The sequence below is a fragment of the Marmota flaviventris genome, chromosome 7, assembly GCF_047511675.1.
Source record: "Marmota flaviventris isolate mMarFla1 chromosome 7, mMarFla1.hap1, whole genome shotgun sequence".
Classification (NCBI taxonomy): Eukaryota; Metazoa; Chordata; class Mammalia; order Rodentia; family Sciuridae; genus Marmota; species Marmota flaviventris.
The window spans coordinates 143,638,161-143,657,433 of record NC_092504.1 but is presented as its reverse complement, the minus strand read 5'-3'; the positions used below and the strand labels follow the sequence as shown (position 1 = coordinate 143,657,433).

At 47.6% G+C, this 19,273-nt stretch overlaps 1 long non-coding RNA gene across 4 annotated transcripts in view; it reads right to left on the bottom strand.

Moving 5' to 3' along the window:
- Positions 1-494: 494 nt before the first annotated feature.
- Positions 495-19,273, bottom strand: part of LOC139706469 (uncharacterized) — a 48,863-nt gene continuing 30,084 nt past the window's right edge. Inside the window, exons 3-5 of one of the 4 annotated variants that reach the window (XR_011708099.1) lie at positions 10,647-11,154; positions 4,277-4,583; positions 495-3,925 (exon numbers count right to left, since the gene is read on the bottom strand). This is a non-coding gene — a long non-coding RNA (uncharacterized lncRNA). The other 3 variants (XR_011708096.1, XR_011708098.1, XR_011708097.1) reach the window with 3 other exon arrangements.

The following is a 19,273-nucleotide window of genomic DNA, read 5'->3' as shown; positions in this document are numbered from 1 at the left end:
TGTTGGTGGCAGGAAGAATGGCAGGCGGCATCGGCGAGCGAGGCCAGGCCAAGGTTGGTTAAGGACAGCAGAGAAGTCACACTCAGAGGAAGGGGGCCGGCCCTCGCCTCTCAGGAAGAGAAGATGGGGACACAGCCAGGTCTGAAGTCTCTGCTCATGGACAGGGTTTTCTAGGGGAAGGAGGCCAGCGGAGAACCACGGGGAGACCTTGCTGGTTTGGAAAATGTTCAAGTCCCAAGGAGACCAGGCTGACCCGGAGGTCAGGCTGTGTGCTCCCACAGTCCATGAGCCATGAGTCTCCGCAGACACACTGTGTGCTCCTCATATGGGTGACATCTTAATTAACGACCTCCTCGTCTCTTATGCGCATACAGTGAACGTTCTGTTCATCTGTAACTACAGGAGGGAGCTCGGTGTGACCTGTCACATTTTCAGACTCTCCATTTACTCAAGGTCAAACCAAGGCTAAATAATAAAGGATGAAGACAGCAATTAAAATGACAGAAAATCATATAAATATATTAATATATATTTCATTGTGTCTGCACAGTGAAAACACACACACATGATCATGTGGAATGCAAAAAAAATTTTTTAAATACAAATAAGAAACTGCAATTTCAAATTAAAAAGAGGATAAAGAGGAGAAGAGCAGAAATCAAGGGCTTGTTTCTGCTGAGGTGGCCAAAACTGTTGGCAAAGGGGAAGTTTCGTTCTTGGTACTGATTTTGGGCTCTGTAACTCCGGGGTCAGGGCTGGGGGTAAGTCCACCGTCCCTGTGTCCCTCACCTAGCTGACAGCTGCTGTGGCTCGGAGTCTGGGCTGGCTCTAGGGGTCCTCAGCTTCCTGTCTCCGGCACAGGGTGGGGTGGACGGGGGAGTGCGGGCCAACCGTGTCCCCCACTGCGGGGTGTTGCAGAGTCCTAGCCGGGGCTCCCAGCAGTTAGCCCTGGGTGTTGGCTCTGTCGGTGGGCATCTGAGGTTGCATCCAGGCCCCTTGTTGCTGGGGAGATGCTGGTCTCTTCTGGATACCCGACCTCAGGGGCCTCTCATAAATTCCAGTTTTAGAGCGTGAGTCTCAACCTCCACGGCCTCGCGTTCACTGTTATGGATGTGGACTACCGACGTTCCGAGGCTCTGTGGTGTTCTACTGTCCAGTACTGAATTTCGGGGAACTCCCTTTGCAGCCCACCTTGCTGAGGAGGGAGCACTCCCTTCCTCTGATGCAACATCTTCTCAGTCTCATGTTCTTTATTTCTTTGGGAAAGACCCACATGTTATTTGGAACTTAAGCACTGCCAAGCGAAGCTCCCCAGCCCACCTCGTCAGGCGGCCGAGGGCTCGCGGAGTCTGTGTGTGGAGCACACGGCACTCTGGCCGCGGCCCGCAGCTGCTGAAGTTCCTGTGGGTGCTGCTCATCACACTGCTGCGATCTCCTGCTGCAGCAAACTAACGAGGCTCTGGGGAGATGTGGTCTCTGCTGGACGCCTGACCTCAGGGGCCTCTCATAAGTCCCAATTTCAGAGCGTGAGTCTCAACCTCCACGGACATCAGATGCTTGGCATTCCAGCAATGTCACCTGCTACGTGAAGATCAGATGTCCTGCCAACTCCTATGCCTAATCTCATCCTTTTCTTCCAAACCTCTCTCAGCATCCGAAGCTGATCACCACATCTGACATTGTTTGACTCTCTCTACTCAGGCACTGCACTGAGAAATTTATCTGCATCACGGTATTTATCTTCAAAATTAACTCATAAGGTGGGCACCTGACATTCAGATGCTAATTAGCATATCCAGCATATCTAGCCGAACACCTGGAAGCACCAGAGGCAGGTCTCTAACTCAGAATGTGTAACCAAGTCTGAGAGCTTACATCTCCTTCTGCAAATGCTCGGTACCGTGCAATGGGAACGTGCTGCAGTTAGGAAGAGCATACCTGGAGTCCAGTAGCTGCCGGCATCAGTGGAAACCACTTTCTAGGTGAGCACTATTGTTAGTGTTCTACTTCCACAGGAAACCACAGCCGAGAGCCTGACTTGCGCGTGTTACCATGGTGGTGTGATGTGGGAGTCTGGCGGACTTGGGAAGTACACCCCTAACCACCTCCTTCTTCCACTTGCCCACTTGGAAGGGTTCACCTCACATTAAAAGTGGACCAAGTGGCATGCAGTGGGCCCCTCCAGGTGAGCAGCTGAGTTGATGAATCATGTGTGAACACATGTAGACATGCAGAGGTGCACGATCCCATCAAGAGTCACGTGATTGCTTCATGGAGCATGGATGAGGTTTTCCAAACATCAAAGCAACTGCCTACTGTTTCCAGCCACTACTGAGAAATGACCATCTGCAGGCAGAAATGTCTGGACAGAATGTTGATGGGGATTGAAGACTTGCAACAAAGTAACGCCTATTAAATAGAAGATTGTGGTAGGGTGTGGCTGTGAGGGGTCCCCAAAAGCTCATGTGTGAGAGATGCAGGAAGGTTTAGAGGTGAGATGGTTGGGTTATGAGATCTTGACCTAATCAGTGAATTAATCCCCTGACAGGCATAACTGAGCTAAAGGTGGCGGGTGGGGTGTGGCTGGAGGAGGTGGGTCCCGGGCTTACCTTGGGGTACATGTTTTGTGCTTGTGAGCAGAGCTCTCTCTGTCTGCGTCCTGATTTTCACGTGAGCTGCTTCCCTCCACCACTCTCTGCCACAGTCTGGCTGGGCACACAATCACGAGCCACCACACAGCTTGTAGATTCAAACAGCAACTCTTTATTCCCGAACTCACACCAGCCGTCTACAAACACGTTCTGGGGAAATCCACGTTCTCTGCCCAAATCCACGTTCTCTGCCCAAATCCACGTTCTCTGGGCTTCTATCTCCAAAATATACTGTCTAAATCCCGTTCAGGCAGCAGGATACGCCCTATTCCCAGCAGGAATAATCTTAAACCTTAAACCTGGAACTTAAACTGGGAACGCCCTAAACATGATTATCTTAAAACCGGGAACACCCTAATATGCCTTGGTCCTTGAGCAAGGTCACCTACATTCAATGTCGCTGCAACATGTCAGCAACATGGGGTACGCTGGCAAGGAAATTGTCATACCTACTTGGCTAATGGCTCCCAGCATCTCCCCCCTTCTGATTAATTAAACAACAAGCAATGTGGCTTAAGGACCGTGCCTGGTAGGTTGTCCAATTCAACATATGGTTCTTACCCGTCATCGGAAAACTGACCTTTAGGCGTCAGCCTCCTGTCTTAGGTTGATACCACTGCAATTGAATCATACCCGTCACTGACTACCGGTCCAGCATACAGCCATACTTGTGGATAGGTCTATGCACCAGTGGGGGGGTGAGGTTCTTTGCCTCACCTCTGTTGGCCCCCAAATTTGGCCTTGGTGCCAGTGGGGGAGTGAGGTTAATGTGGCTTATGGACCGTGCCTGGTAGGTTGTCCAATTCAACATATGGTTCTTACCCGTCATCGGAAAACTGACCTTTAGGCGTCAGCCTCCTGTCTTAGGTTGATACCACTGCAATTGGATCATACCCGTCACTGACTACCGGTCCAGCATAAGCCATTGGCCCCCAAATTTTAGACCATCACTAGCAGAAGGGAGGAGGATACAGAAATGCCACGACACCAAGCCAATTGACGGCTCCTTGGGAAAAAATTGCATCACTGGTGACACCATCAGCAAAGATATGTCAGCACTACCACAATTCGCTGCACCAAACGATAGTTACATAGTCCAGGCAAGTTCTGCAAGCAGTTCAAAGCGGAGGAATCTATCAATATGTCCATTTCCTCCCAAAATCCGTTTCCTCCCAAAGTAAGTTGACTCTTTGATTGAGCATTACTTGTTGAGTTCTTCACCGGCACTGGGATGGAGATAGGAATTCTGGCAATGATGCTAAAGAGACATTATCCTGAAAAGAATTATTAAATATAATGAAAAGGAAAGGTGAAAGTAAACAAACAGATCTGTTAACCTACTTTAAAAACAATCCTTAACAGCCTTTTACCTAATTTAAACTAGTAAACAAACAGATCTGTTAACCACCTTTAAAAACAATCCTTAACAGCTGTTTACCTAATTTAAATTAAACCATTTAAATCACGTGAATAAAAATAATAATAATAATTCGAATCCATTTTTTCATGAGCGCTCCTCATATAAGAAATATGGACATACGCACATACAGACATACAACACAAAACACAAGAGAGTACATAAACGTAAAACACATAAGAAAATAGTAAAGGCCTTGTAGCTTTACCTAGGTGAAATCTCCATTGCAATGTTGAAAAATTCCACAGTCAAAAAATAAAACTGATCAGAAAAACATTAACCTAGGTTTGTATGAGCTCAAAAAATAAAAATAGAACCTTATGATGTAGAAAAATGCAATAATAAAATAGCTATTGAAAAAAGCATCCTGGTTAATCACTGTCGCAGATGTAAGAATGGCCAAGCTGGAGTTCTGGATATCAGCTGTTATGGATTTGAGTCAAATCATCTTCTTTTCGATCTGTAGAGACTGTTTTAGTTAATCTCTCTGGAATCCAAATGGGCTGCTGTTCTCCCTGTGGAAAAACACAAACAGACCCCCGACTCCAGACAATCACTGGGTCAGGACCTTTCCATTGTCCTGTTAGAATATCTTTCCAAAGTACTTTAGGCTTATGTACATTTTTTGGATACATATGTCTTTCCGCAGCACTAAGTCCTGATGAATCCAAATTTAAAAAGTTTAGAGTAAAAAGCGTTATTTTAAGTTTATCTTTGGGGGATATATACCCCTTTCCAATTCCCTCTTTTTGCTTTAATAAGTATGTTTTAATAGTTTGATGAGCTCTTTCAACTATGCCTTGTCCCTGTGGATTGTATGGGATTCCTGTTATATGAGTAATACCAAATGATGAGCAAAATTGTTTAAAAGAGGTAGAGGTATAGCCAGGACCATTATCGGTTTTTAACTGTTTAGGAACGCCCACAGTGGCAAAATTTTGTAAGCAATGAGCTATAACATCTTTAGTTTTTTCTCCGGCATGAAGGGAGCCCATCAAAAATCCAGAAGAAGTATCAACTGTAACGTGTAAATATTTTAATTTTCCAAATTCTGGCAAGTGTGTGACATCCATCTGCCAAATATGGTTAGGTATCAGTCCTCTAGGATTGACTCCAAGATTAACTTGTGGTAAAAATGTCACACAATTTTGACATTGTTTTATTATATGTCTGGCTTGTTCCTTAGTTATTTTAAAACGCTTTTGTAAAGTATTAGCATTAACATGAAACCTTTTATGAAAATTTGTAGCTTCTTCAAATGTAGAGAAAATATGTATGTCATGTGTAGTTTTATCTGCTAAATCATTGCCTAAACTAAGGGCTCCAGACAATCCTGTATGTGCCCTAATATGTCCTATGAAGAATGGATCTTTTCTGTCCCAGATTAGACTTTGTATAGTGGAAAACAAAGAGAAAACAGTAGAAGAAGGGTTAATCCTACCAGCATCTTCAAGAGATACTATAGCATTAACTACATACTGACTATCAGAAAATAAATTAAATACAGAATCTTTAAACATCAAAAAAGCTTGTAAAACTGCATTAAGCTCTACCTTTTGAGCTGATTGTTTTGGTACTAAAAATGTAAAAGTTCGATCTGGGGTAACTACTGCTGCTGTACCATTATTTGACCCATCAGTGAATATATTTGGAGCATTCATGATAGGTGTTTTTCTTGTCATTTTAGGAAAAACTACAGGATGCTTAGACCAAAAAGACAACAAAGGATTAGATGGTAAATGATTATCAAATGAAACATTAGATTTACACATGATTATTGCCCAAGTATTTAACTCATTAGCTAACTCATCAATTTGATCCATAGTATATGGAGTAATAATTTTATTGGGAGAAATTCCAAACACTCCCTTCGCTGCTTTTATTCCTTTGAGTATTAATTGTCCTACAGCCTCAGGATACCTAGTAAGAATAGTGTTAGGAGAATAAGATAAATGTATCCATAATAATGGACCTTCTTGCCAAAATACTCCTGTAGGAATATTTTTTGTTGGTAGTACAATAAATAATAAAGGCAAACTTATATCAATTCTATCCAAATGCATATTTTCCATATATGTTTCAATAATTTTTAATGCCTTTCTTGCTTTAGGAGTTAACATGCGGGGTGAATTTGGATCTGATGGACCTTTTAGAATATCAAATAAAGGTCCCAACTCTCCTGTTGGTATACCTAGATAAGGCCTTATCCAATTTATGTCTCCCAATAACTTTTGAAAGTCGTTAAGTGATTTGAGTTGATCTACTCGTATTTGAATTTTTGGTGGACGGACCATGGTTGAGGATAATAGAACTCCTAAATAATTAATTGGAAAATTTAATTGTACTTTATCTATTGCTATCTCTAGATTATAATTTTTTAATAAGTTTGTAAGTGTGGCATAACATTCCAGCAATATGTTTTTATCTTTATGTGCCAATAATACATCATCCATATAGTGAAATATTTGTAGTTCAGGATTTTGATTTCTAAGTGGCTGGATTGCTTTGTTAACATATATTTGACACATAGTTGGACTGTTAGCCATCCCTTGAGGGAGTACTTTCCATTCATATCTCTGATCAGGACCTTCATGATTTAATGCAGGGATAGTAAATGCAAAACCTGGACTATCCTCGGGATGAATTGGAATTGAAAAAAAACAATCTTTAATATCTATAGCTAAAACATGCCAGGTTTTTGGCAAAGCAGACAATTGAGGAATCCCTGATTGAGCAGGTCCCATAATAACCATTTCATTATTAATGGCTCTTAAATCTTGCAATAATCTCCATTTACCAGATTTCTTTTTGATGACAAAAATGGGAGTATTATGGGGAGATATGGAAGGCTGTATATGTCCTTCCGCTAATTGTTGTTTGACCAGATCATGGGCTACTTGTGTCTTTTCTTTAGTCAGGGGCCACTGAGGAACCCACACTGGTCTTTCTGATTTCCAAGTAATTTTGATTGTCTCAGTGGCCCTTTCTGAAAATCCAACCCATGTCTGTCTGTTCCTTGATCTATTTGTACTGGTGCTGCTATACCTTGCCCTTGTTTTCCTAATCTTTTTTCTTTCCTAAAGCCTTGTCTAGCCCTAGTAGTGGGCACATTAGGATTGATGTTATTTGTTAACGTCAAACCTAATTGATCTAGGACATCTCGTCCCCATAAATTTATAGGAAGATGATCCAATACATATGGCTGTATAGTTCCTTCACATCCTTCAGGATCCTTCCAATCTAATATCATAGAACTTCTATGGGGATTAGTCGCCACTCCTAGGCCTCGAAGCGTTTGAGTGGCTTGTTGTAATGGCCAATGTTTTGGCCATTCTTGACGAGATATGATGCTAAGGTCAGCTCCTGTGTCCAGTAGCCCATTAAACTCATGACCTTGAATATTTAGTTTTAGCATTGGGCGAGAATCTAAATTTAAAGACAACATAGCCCAATCTACACCTGTGGAGCCTAATCCCCTGGAACCTCTTTCTACACTATGACTAGGAAATTTATTATGTAGGCTGGGTATTATTAACAACTGTGCTATTCTATCTCCAGGTGAAATTACTGATATACCTCTTGGAGAACTAGCTATAATTTTTATTTCACCTACATAATCGGGACCAATTACCCCAGGACTTATCATAAGTCCTTTTAATGTAGATGAACTACGTCCCAATAATAAGCCTACTGTTCCTTGGGGAAGAGGTCCTTTTACTCCTGTGGGAATGATTTGAACTCCCATCTCTGGAGTTAATACTGCTCTGGCAGAGGCGCAGATGTCCAACCCTGCGCTCCCTCGGGTTTGTCTGATGAGGGATTTAATGGACAATGTGTCCTGGGCACTACCCTGATGGTGTTGCTGGGATCCTCCACTGCCCCGTATATTTGTGGTTGTGGGCCCTGGAGCATTGGGCCCCCCTGTCCGTTTTTTGGCAATGGAGCCTGATGCCTTTCTCCACGATATCTTGGATAAATACCTGGTCTTTGTCCGTTTTTTGATAAGGGAGTACCTTCTATGGTGGTTTGAGAACGGCATTCATTAGCCCAATGTCTCCCTCTACGGCATCGTGAGCAAATACCCGGTATTCTATTCCTTTGATACCTACTTTTGTTAAACCCTCCTCCTATGGGGCAATTCCTTTTAAAATGTCCTGTTTGTTCACAATCATAGCATGTTTTTGGCCTGGCATCTAAAGCCTGTTGTACTGCAGCTGCCAAGACTTGCCCTTGTTCATTAATATCTCTACATAATTTAATATATGTGTTTAAATCTTCATGTCTCCATGGTCTAATAACTTCTCTGCAGCAACGATTTGCTTGGTCATAAGCCAGTTGTTTTATTAATGGCATTGCTTGTTCTGTATCCCCAAAAATTTTGGCAGCCGTTTGAATTAGCCTATCTACAAAGTCAGCATAAGGTTCATTAGTTCTCTGTATTACCTTAGATAGCTGACCTTGTAAATCTCCATGTCCTTGTAAAGTCTTCCATGCCCTAACTGCGTCTGCAGCAATTTGTGCATATATAGCAGGATCATATTCAATTTGTTGCCGTTGACCCTCATAAGGTCCTTTTCCTAACAACATATCTAGATTTCTTTGAGGGTAACCGGCTGCTGCATTTCGCCTAGCTGTCTCCGTGCAAAATTCCTCATTGGCAACCTTCCATAACAAATATTGTCCTCCATTTAGCACAGATTTACACATGCTAGCCCAATCTGCTGGCGTCATGTCCAAGTTAGTAATGGACTCGACCATGCTTACCGTGAAGGGAGCTTGGGGGCCATAGGTTGTTACAGCCTCCTTTAACTGCTTCACTGTTTTAAAATCTAATGCACGGTGAATTCGCTGCCCTCCAGCCTATTCAAGTACAGGGCATGCTAATCTTTGAGGTCCTGTCTCAGAATCCCATTTATCAACTACGGGGTTTGAGGGCCACTCAGCTGTCTCCATCGGTGGGGCTGTTGGTTGAATTACGCCCTCTTGTGATAAAACGGAGTTACTAACAGCCTCCTGTTGTGGCCTTTTTCCTAACAACCCCTTTTCCTTTAAATTTTCTTCCTCTGTCTGACTAGCTCGAGAGACCGTCTCTTTTGCTTGATCTAAAATGTCTTTCTCCATGGTCTGAACCTCTAACAATTTACTTAACATCTTTTCGGTTTGTTTTTTACTAATTTCTAATCTACTATAAAGATAACGCAACCCAATAAGATAGCACAAAACAAAGCCGAAACTGAATGAAACAAAAACGGAATAAAAAATCATTGTATCAATTTTCTCTTCCTCAGGGCCGACAAACTTCAAACCTTTAGTCAACCATTTTTTCCAGTTTGCCTGAGAAATTTCTAGGGATAGGCAGCTTGAAACAAAAACAAGATAAATCAAAACAATAACACATTGTTTTTTGAGTTGGTCACCCATTCTTTCGCTCTTCCTCAGGGGCGAGCAATTTCACTTACCTCCAAGCTTCAGAAGTTCCCCGTACGAGCCGCCAAATGCCACAGTCTGGCTGGGCACAAATGCTGCAGTCTGGCTGGGCACACAATCACGAGCCACCACACAGCTTGTAGATTCAAACAGCAACTCTTTTTTCCCGAACTCACACCAGCCGTCTACAAACACGTTCTGGGGAAATCCACGTTCTCTGCCCAAATCCACGTTCTCTGCCCAAATCCACGTTCTCTGGGCTTCTATCTCCAAAATATACTGTCTAAATCCCGTTCAGGCAGCAGGATACGCCCTATTCCCAGCAGGAATAATCTTAAACCTTAAACCTGGAACTTAAACTGGGAACGCCCTAAACACGATTATCTTAAAACCGGGAACACCCTAATCTGCCTTGGTCCTTGAGCAAGGTCACCTACATTCAATGTCGCTGCAACATGTCAGCAACATGGGGTACGCTGGCAAGGAAATTGTCATACCTACTTGGCTAATGGCTCCCAGCAACTCTCCTCCACCACAGCTGCTCTATGGACTGAGACCTCGGGAACTGTGAGCCCCATAAACTTTTCCTCCTCTATAGTTGCTCTTGTCGGTCTTTGTGTTCTTGTCTTGGTTATATCAGGGGAAAGCTAACTAAAGCAGATCACGATCTGTCATCCAAACCAGGAAAGGGCCCAGAGTAGCACCAGGCATGGCCATGCCGCGAGAACCCACTGGACACAGGGTGACCATCACACACAGTTAGACTTTATACTACGTGACAGGGAAGGTGAGGCTGTGAACTGGCTTTTCTACTAAATAGTTTGTCAACTCGCCAACTCACAAATTCTTCTCTTCCAGACTGATACTGTAATGGCCCCTTTTAAAAAATAAAGAAGGGCCCAGGTATAGCTCAGTGGTGGGGCAGTTGCTTAGCAGACACAGGCCCTGGGTTTTAGTCCTGGTATAAACACACACACATGTATGCACGCACGCAGACACACACACACACGTGCACACACACGTACACACAAACACACACCACTTTTAGGGCTTTGCTATTTCATGGCTCTATCTCCGATTGCGATGCTAATACCACACTCTCTGTGGCTTTTAGAACTAGTCTTCCCCCCACTCCACTCCTGTGTACCTACCTCCACGTCCCCAGTAGTCTGCGTCACTCCACACTGGAGCACCCTTGCTTGCCTCTGCTGCCAGGTCACATCCTCTGTCCCCTTTCCATTCTTTGTGATGCCATGTGAAGGGCACACATGGTCGCAGCAGAGCTCTCGGGTCCTACCATAGCTCTATGGTTGCCCTCGAGCTCTCCAGTCCAGGCGGGGTCCACCAGGTGCTCCCTGCACACACCAGCGTGGTTCTCGGGAACTTGTGAACACTCACTGGCTGCTGGGAACACAGAACATTCCAACTGCTGCAAGGTGATGTCTGCCTTGATTCCAGGCACTGAGTCAATCTAGAGCATCTCTCCAACACGTAGGTCTTAATATCACAGGCTCTCAATCCTGAAGCCCCAGGCACAGTGGCCGAATGGAACGGTTAGGAGCATGGACTCCGGAACCTTCTAGGTTTGTTGTACTTTCTTTCTTTGCTGCTGTGTGACCTCTGCACGTTTCCCACACCCTCTGTGCTGCAGCGTCTTCCCTGTGAAATGAAGACAGCAGGACCCCTGCGAGGTTCAGTGAGCTCACAGACCTGAGCACTGACCGCAGAGCCTGCCACCCAGTGCCCCTGCAGGTGCCTGTCATGATCCACCCACAGCTGACGGGAGTCAGAGCCACACGCTCCCCGACTCCACGGCCTCTGCCAGGCAGTGTGCCTCTGTGGACAGGTACATGGGCTCACCTCTACCCCAGTACCAAGGTGCTCAGCAGATGGCCACCGCAGTGTGATGGTGATCTGAGTGCAGCCACTGGCCAAGCAAAAGCAGCACGTCCCCTCTGCACTGTGCTCTCCTTACTCAAGGCCTTCTCCCACACCAGGCATGGCTGCTGCCCGGCGCTCAGGCCCTGCACACTCTGGTGGCTGCTGCCCTGCTGCAGGGAGTCCCTGCTGGCCTAGATCCCAGTCCAGGTGTGGCAGGGCCCACTTCAGAGCCACGCCTGTGTGCTCAGCCACAGGGCTCAAGCCCTTCGCAGGACGGGGACTGGGGGCTTCCTGTTGAGAGCCAGCCCAGCCCAGGAGCCTGAGTCACCAGCTGGGGTCCCTGCCCTGCCCCTGGAGGACGCACAGGTGCTCTGGCCAGGGACCCCTCACCCCACCGTAGCACACTTCCCCAGCCTCCAGGTGCAGGGAGCAGAGTTGGGTGGTTTGTCCTTTACTTCCCAGGTTTGGGGCTCCTGGCGTTACCCCAGCCACCCTCAGCAGAGCTCTGTGTGCTAAAGAGCAGGGCCACCTTCCAGAAGACAAGCAGAGTGACCTGAAAGTCAAAGGCTTCTGGCTCACTCCTCCCGGTGGCAAGCGTCTTTGGGTCAGGATATTTTCAGCCTCCCTCCCACAGCCCAGGAGAGCTCAGCGGGCCCTGGAGGCCCTGGGCCGGTTGGTAGCTGTTGGAGCTCCTCTAACTCCTTTTAACAGCCACCATTTAAAGACCATGATGGTTCTGATTTTGACCTTTTTTTAAAAAAAAAATGTATGCTTCAATGCATCACAAAAACAGGAGAATTAGAGGACTGTAAAATGTCGGGAAGCAATGAATAAAATCTTCTTAGGGCAGGTTAGACCTGGCAGGGACTGTCCCAGCCTCAGCAGCATGAAATTCAATGTGACTTCTGCCTCCTTCTGGTCTGAGATCAGTCATGGTACCTGGGAATGACTACCGCGGGGAACTCGCCATGCTCTGGCCCAGAGTGATGGCTGCTGCCGGAACCCTGGGCGGGGCCAAGGCTTCCTGTGCCTCCCACCCCCTTGGTGTGCCTCTGGGCCTCTGGCTGGGACTCCACCTCTGGCACGTGAAGGCCCCTTCGTCACAGCGGCAGGGGCCCTTTTCGGGTTACAGGCTACTCTGTTTTATTAGAAGTTGGTTCCTACAGGCAGCCCCGCCTGGACTGGGGTCGACCCAGGAGAGGGACGAAGTCAAGGTGGTTGTTGTGCACAGAGCTGCCTTCCTGCCTGAATTTGGTCCTTCCACAGCACAGAGGACTTGAATCATGAAAATAGCTCACATAGTTGGAAAATTATCTGGGGGAAGCAGCGTCCCAGTGATTGTCTGTGATCAAGGGTTTCTATGTGCATCAGACTTTTATTGGATATAACAATCCCCGTCCTAGTCCTGGTCACACGTGGGAACTTCTTTGAACAGTAGTGTGCGTGCAGTTCAGTGTCACTACATCAGTGAAGATTGTAATTCTCGCATCTATCTTTCATGGTCCCCCTGCCCCAACACCCTGTGCGCCAGGTGTGCGTCAGGTGGGGACCTGTAGAGGGCAGCAAAACCTATCACTGACGTCCCAGAGTTCATACTTCAGGAGAATAAGGTCCCAGACACAGCAGAGAACATCGTGAACTCCCGTGAGATTGTGTGAGTAACATGCTGCCCTGAATTAGGGGCCATCTGCGTCCATGAGCTGGGGACGTCCACTCCTGAAGCCAGAGCTAGACCCGAGTCCATGCGATGTCCCCAACCCCAACGCTACGGATGCTGAGACAGATGGCTTGGATCTAAACTGTAAGATACTTTAAGATTCCACACGAGGCAAGTTTGTAGTCCTGGGGAACAAAGAGGGTGTGGAAATTCCTCTCAAATAAACATGTCAAGGAAACAGTCCGGGGGACCATGGTACAGGAACAACAGCAGATGGTGACGGGGACTTTTCAGAGCCTGTCAGGGCTCAGGAATCCAGTAAGAGACTGCAGCTCTCAGACATAGCAGAGAAATAAGAGGCACAGAAAGGGGCAGGGAGGACAGTTCTATGTTGCCATTTCACTACCTTTCAAGCCCTGCAGTCTTCACGGAGACAGACGCTCCACGTGGGAGGAAGAGTGAAATATGCCCCCATCTTTGCCGTGCACCCCGGCACAGCCTGCCACTGTGAAACCTGGCACTGGTCTCTCCCCAGCCCCAGGCTCCAGGCCTGCCCCAGGCCAGGCACAGGCTCCATGCAGACTCTGGCCAAGCCCTGTGGTCCCAGGCTCCAGGCACACCCAAACCCAGGAAGGTCCCAGTGTCAAGACGTAGGGCTAAGCCCAGCAGACTCAGGTTTCATTACACCTGAGGCTTGAAACCTGGCCTCAGTACCTGGCCAGTACCCAGAGCACCAGGCTCTCACCTACCATGTTACCAGGCCAGCACCTGTTGACCCCAGCCCCAGGCTGAGCTACCTGGCTCTGAAGACCAGGCCAGTACCTGAAGCCCCAGGCTCCAGGATAGCTACTGCAGCTGGTTGCAAAAGCAGATCCTGGCTTGAGGCCAGCACACCCAGACCCAGACTCCAACCTGGCCTCCACAGACCTAGCCCCCAACCTGGCCTCCACAGACACAGCATCCAGGGACACAGGGCCAGGTTCCTGTGAACCCAAGAATGAGACTTACAGTAGACTCAGAATCCAGGACCCCTCTAGTGGACCCAGGGTCCAGAACCACTCCAGTAGACCCAGGAAATGGGCTGGCCCCTTCAGATCTCACTGACTCCAGGTCAGACACATCCTTATGGACCCAACACCAGGATCATTCCCGGGCCAGGAACCCTGATTCACTCAAGGCCTCTCCTGCCACAAGTTGGCCTCCCTGGGCTCTTGCTTCTGGATAGCCCCTGTGGACATGGGCCTAGGTCTGTCCCCACATACCCTGATCCCAGCTGTGCCCCACAGGCCCAAAAAACAAGCGCACTCCAGTGGGTTCGGGCATTAGGCCAGCCCTCGGGGACAGTTGCCAGGCCTACCCATCCACTGATCCAGGCCCCAGGCCAGCCCACCAGCAAGGAACCCGCCAAATGGCCCACCCAGAATCTCTAAATGAGCTCAGTAATAAAAGGCTTTTGCTTCCAAAGCTAGTCTGTAAAGAAGGAAAGAGGTGCCTAATTCTTCAGACGCATAGACACTGATGAAATGCCACAGGGTCACAAATAATCAGGGAGACATGCACCAACCGAGGAACATGGGGGAGATGGCTGGGTAGGAGTCCAGCAGTGGAGCTCCTGCACAGCACGTGCAAGGCCCTGGGGTCAGTCCCCAACACAGACATGTACACACACCCCCACCCACACTCACACACACACACAATTCTAGAAAATAAAAAATACATAAACGAAGCTTTACTCTCTGACAAAAATTCAAAACAATCATCCTAAAGAATTCCAATGAGCTATAAGAAAACAGATTGAAGATTTTAAAAAAGGAAAAAATATGCAAATAAAAGTAGAAAATCAACAAAGAAAAATTATTTTTAAAAAGCTAGAAATTTTGGAGCTAAGGAACAAAATGACTGAACTGAAAAATACCAAATAGAACTTCAATAGCAGACTTGATTAAGCAAAAGAATCCGTGAGCTTGAAAACAGGGAACTGAGAATCACCCAGAGAAATAACAACAAATAAAAATCAAAACAACAACACTGGATGGGAAAGAAGGAAGAAGGCCTGTAGGTTTCTGATCATCGAATGACCCAACGTAAACATCATGGGAGTCTCAGAGGAGTACAGGAAGGAAGGGAGCAGAAAACAGGAGCATGTCCAAACCCGAGGGGGAAGGAGACCCAGACCCAGGTGGTAAGTCTAAAGGCCACTTGCCGCGAGGCGCTACGGGAGGAGAGACTCAGAGCACAGAGAACCTGCCACACCAGAGGACTCCAGAAACCTGGAAGCCAGGAGAGGCAGGAGGAGACACTCGGTAATGTCTTTTTCATGGAAACATTGTCATTAGAAACAATGCGCGTGGACTCGGAGGACCTGGCATTAAGTGAAGTAATCCAGGAACAGAAAGAACCGCACTGCGTGATGCCACTTGTGGGACCTGAAAAAGCTGGACTCACAGAAACGCAGGGCAGAGCAGGCTTCCCACAGGCTGCGAGCGGAGGCGGGGTTGGGGAGGAGGAGACCCTGGCATAGTGTCCAAAGTCTCAGTTAGAGGACGAGCAAGTCCAAGATGGATGGAACCGCACAGTGCAGCACGGTGCCTTAAAAGTTCTCACCACAAAATAAACAGATCAGGAGACAGGGGACAGGTCAGCTGGTCAACTTGTTAGTGAGTTCACAGCACATGCAGACACCAAAGCCCCGTGCTGCACCCTCTGAGTACCTATGAATTCGGGGTCCTGTTGGCACAGTTGACTTGCCTGGAGCCTCCCCTCAGGTCACTCGTGATTCCCAGCAGCACCTAGCCTTTCTACTCAGGAGTCTTCTTCTCCTACTCAGAAGCTCATTTGACCTGGTTCCAAACTCAAGGTGCATTTTTAATGCACTTCCCTCTCTCACTTTCACACACCAGGTAACTCCTCAGGGAGCGCTTCCCTCCCCCCCCCCCACCTGCCCTGGACCCTGATGAGCCAGAGCTCAGGAACTCACTAACCTCCTGGTCTCTTTGACCTCATCTGTCCACCATCTACAGACCCTGTCTGGTCCTACAATCTCACAGTCTAAGGATTTTCCTGCAAAAATTAATATCTCAGAAGCTTTGCAAAGCTCTAGATTAACCACTTTCCCCTAGAATTAGGTGTATCTCAAATAATGCTGAGCTCAGGCTCTTCAAATGGAACCCAGGTAGCATGTTAGCCTCTTTGCAGGAAACTGGGCTCATCACTGGATGGGCAGTTCTGATGTCAGTCCACCTGCCAATAGTACTGGCACCTCTTTAGGCGCTGAAGTGGTCAAACATAAAAAATAATAAGATGGGAATGTGGGAAGGGGGTTCACAAATTGGGGAAGGACATAGATTCTGTTTGATCCAATCTTTTTCTTCCCTTTTTGAAAATACACAGTAGAATAAATACTCCTCTCCCTAGCAATAGTAACACTACAGAGAAGTGGAGGCAGAGATCACTGAAATAGTCCTTAGAAGTAAGCTCCAATCTGGGTGAAGCAGGGACAGCCCTTAGACTTCAGGGTCCCCACAGCCACTCAGAGGCCACGGTAGAGCACTGCAGCTTCTGAAAACATTGCTTTAAAGTATGGATTTTCAACTACTTAAAATAGAACTTCGAGTTCTCTGCAATTGGTATTAAAACCCAGGTCACCAAAAAGTCTTCTGAAGCAAACCCGAGAAGAAATAAATGGTGTGCAAAAGAGAAGGGGTTCTGTACTATTATTAAACCCAGAAAAAAGTGATAGCTTCAAAGAGGACATGAAATGGTAGCCAACAGGAACAGGCTCAGCCATGGTGCAGACACTGAAGTCAGCAAGGCCTCCAGGTAACCATGACAGGTAAGTTAGAGAAGTAGAAGGAAATACAGGCAAAACTGAAGGAAAGACGGAGGGTTGTGTTAGAGAACTGGGATTCTTAGAAGATGATTGACACGGGGAAAACTATGTCGTTTGCACTCAAAACAGGTCGAAATGGACCACACTATTAGGTATGGCTAGAATGCACTAAAAGATTTTTAAAAATTAATATTTTTGAAAGATCCAAACATTTTCCTGGTGGCTAATTTTATGCATCCGCTTGGCTGGCCAGAGTTCCCAGGGGGAACGTTCTCCCTGGCTGTGCTGTGAGGTCTCCAGGTGAGATGGGCATTGAGCATGGGGACCTGTCAGGCTGATGGCCATCCCCAGTGTTGTGGGCCATCATCTGACCTGCTGAAGGCCCGAGCAGAACAGAAAAGAAAGCAGACAAAGAAGGACTTGTCCTGCCTGCCCGCTGGGCGGACCTCATAGGTCTTGCCTGGACCCTCACTGAGCAGCTATCCCTGTTTCCCAGGACTCCAAACTCAGACTAAGCCGTGACACTGCCTTCCCTGTGTCTCCAGCCTGTGGGTGCCGATGACCGACTTCCCAGCCTGCACAACTGTGTGAGCCGAGCCTCATTTTGTGTGTGTGTACATGTATACATACACAAATACCTATGTGCATATGCCCAATTTACATGCTCAACCATTTCTGTGTCTCAGAAGAACACCGTTCCAGCAACAGAATATGGCAAGAGCGTGTGTCTGGGAGGTTTTGGAGACATTGTGAGCCTCCTACGTTGCTGGGAGGAAGGGCAACAGGCAGTGACCGCGGAGACCAGCGCACATTCCTCACAAAGCTGAGGAGGGAGTGCCTGGGACCCAGCACGGCAGCCCTGCGCACAGGCCCAGAAGAACTGGAAACAGACGCTCCCACGGAACTTCCCCCAGGAGAGTTCCTCACGGCCTCATTCACAGTAGAGAAAGGCAGGAGGGAAAGATCCGGAGTCCATCAGCTGAACGATATGCTGCGTGTGGGACGTCCAGGCCCTGGTCACCACTCCTGACAGCAGGGGGACTGTGCCCCGCCAGCACTCCAGTGGGGAAGGCGCCCAAGGCCGGTGCGTCTGCCCCCATTATGTGAAGCATCCACAGCAGGCACATCCACAGAGATGGGAAGAAAGGGCGGAGTGGGCATGCCTGTGGGTGCACACAGGATTCCAACTTAGGGTGCTGAAAACATCCCAAGATTAGTAACAGCAACAGTTGCTCAACTTTGTGCAGGTACTGAAAACGACTGGGTTTAAAAGAATTCACTTTTAAATGGTGAACTCACTTTTACAGAGGGAATTTTATGGTATGAATTAATGTGAATCATATTGCAAAAAACCTAAGGTTTTTGTTCTTTTCAAACAAAGGCACATAGATGTTGCTAAGCATTAAACAATTATTTTTCCCTGTTATAGAAATGAATCAAGTCTAACTCATTGCTCTTGCCTCTGGGGTTTCCCTTCCCTTGGCAAGCAGGGGTTCCCGACACATTCTGATGCAGAAAGCGCAAGGGAGCAACATGACCACCTGAAGGACCCGGTGCCTCCTGCAGGGCCACTGGTGCAGGCACGCAGCCCCTCAGGCCCCAGCAGCCGCACACGCTGGCGTCTGGCGCTTGTGTGCTATTCATGTGTTATATATTGTGATCCTCATACGTGGTACACTCTCTTATTTATAGTCTCGTGATATTCACAGGGAATACAGGAACCCAAGGCCACAGGGGGTGTGGGCAGGAGAGAGTGAACGTGATCTAGAGACCCGGATTGCAGAGTGTCAGTGTGAACTGGAAGACAGACCATCCTTCTCAGAGGCCATTAGCGAGGGTGCTGGGAAAGGGCAGAGCAGGACGCACCGGGAGCGCCACTCGGTCTTCAGCTGTCTTCTCTAGCTGCCATGCAGCTGCTAGGGGAAGGCGGGCAGAAGATGGTGAGTCGGGGTGGACGTGGGCTCCTCTCAGGGCTGGGCTCGCAGCTGCACACCTGCTCCTGGAGCTGACCGCTCAGGCCCACAGGAGCCAGGATGGGAAATGCCTTGGCCTCCCAATACTGGGACCTGGGCTCCAACCACGGTGATGCTCCTGATCACGGAGGTGGACAGAGGGGACCACTCCATCCACACTGGGGCAGGCCCCTCTCTTGGCGAGGTGACTTCCAGAGCACCTAAAGGACAGAACCTTCCCTCCACTGCCGCTTTCCCCTCTTTTCATTTGGGCGCCAGATACCAAGGACAGCTTCGTATATGAGGAAAACATTGACGTGACCACACACACCCAGGGGAAGTCACAGGCCCAGAAAAGATCTGAGAAGACCTTAAGTTTGTACCTCAGGTGAGCCTCCGCACAGAGACAGCCTGCAACAGTCGAAATCAAGACGAAACAAAATCAAAGCACTATGAGCC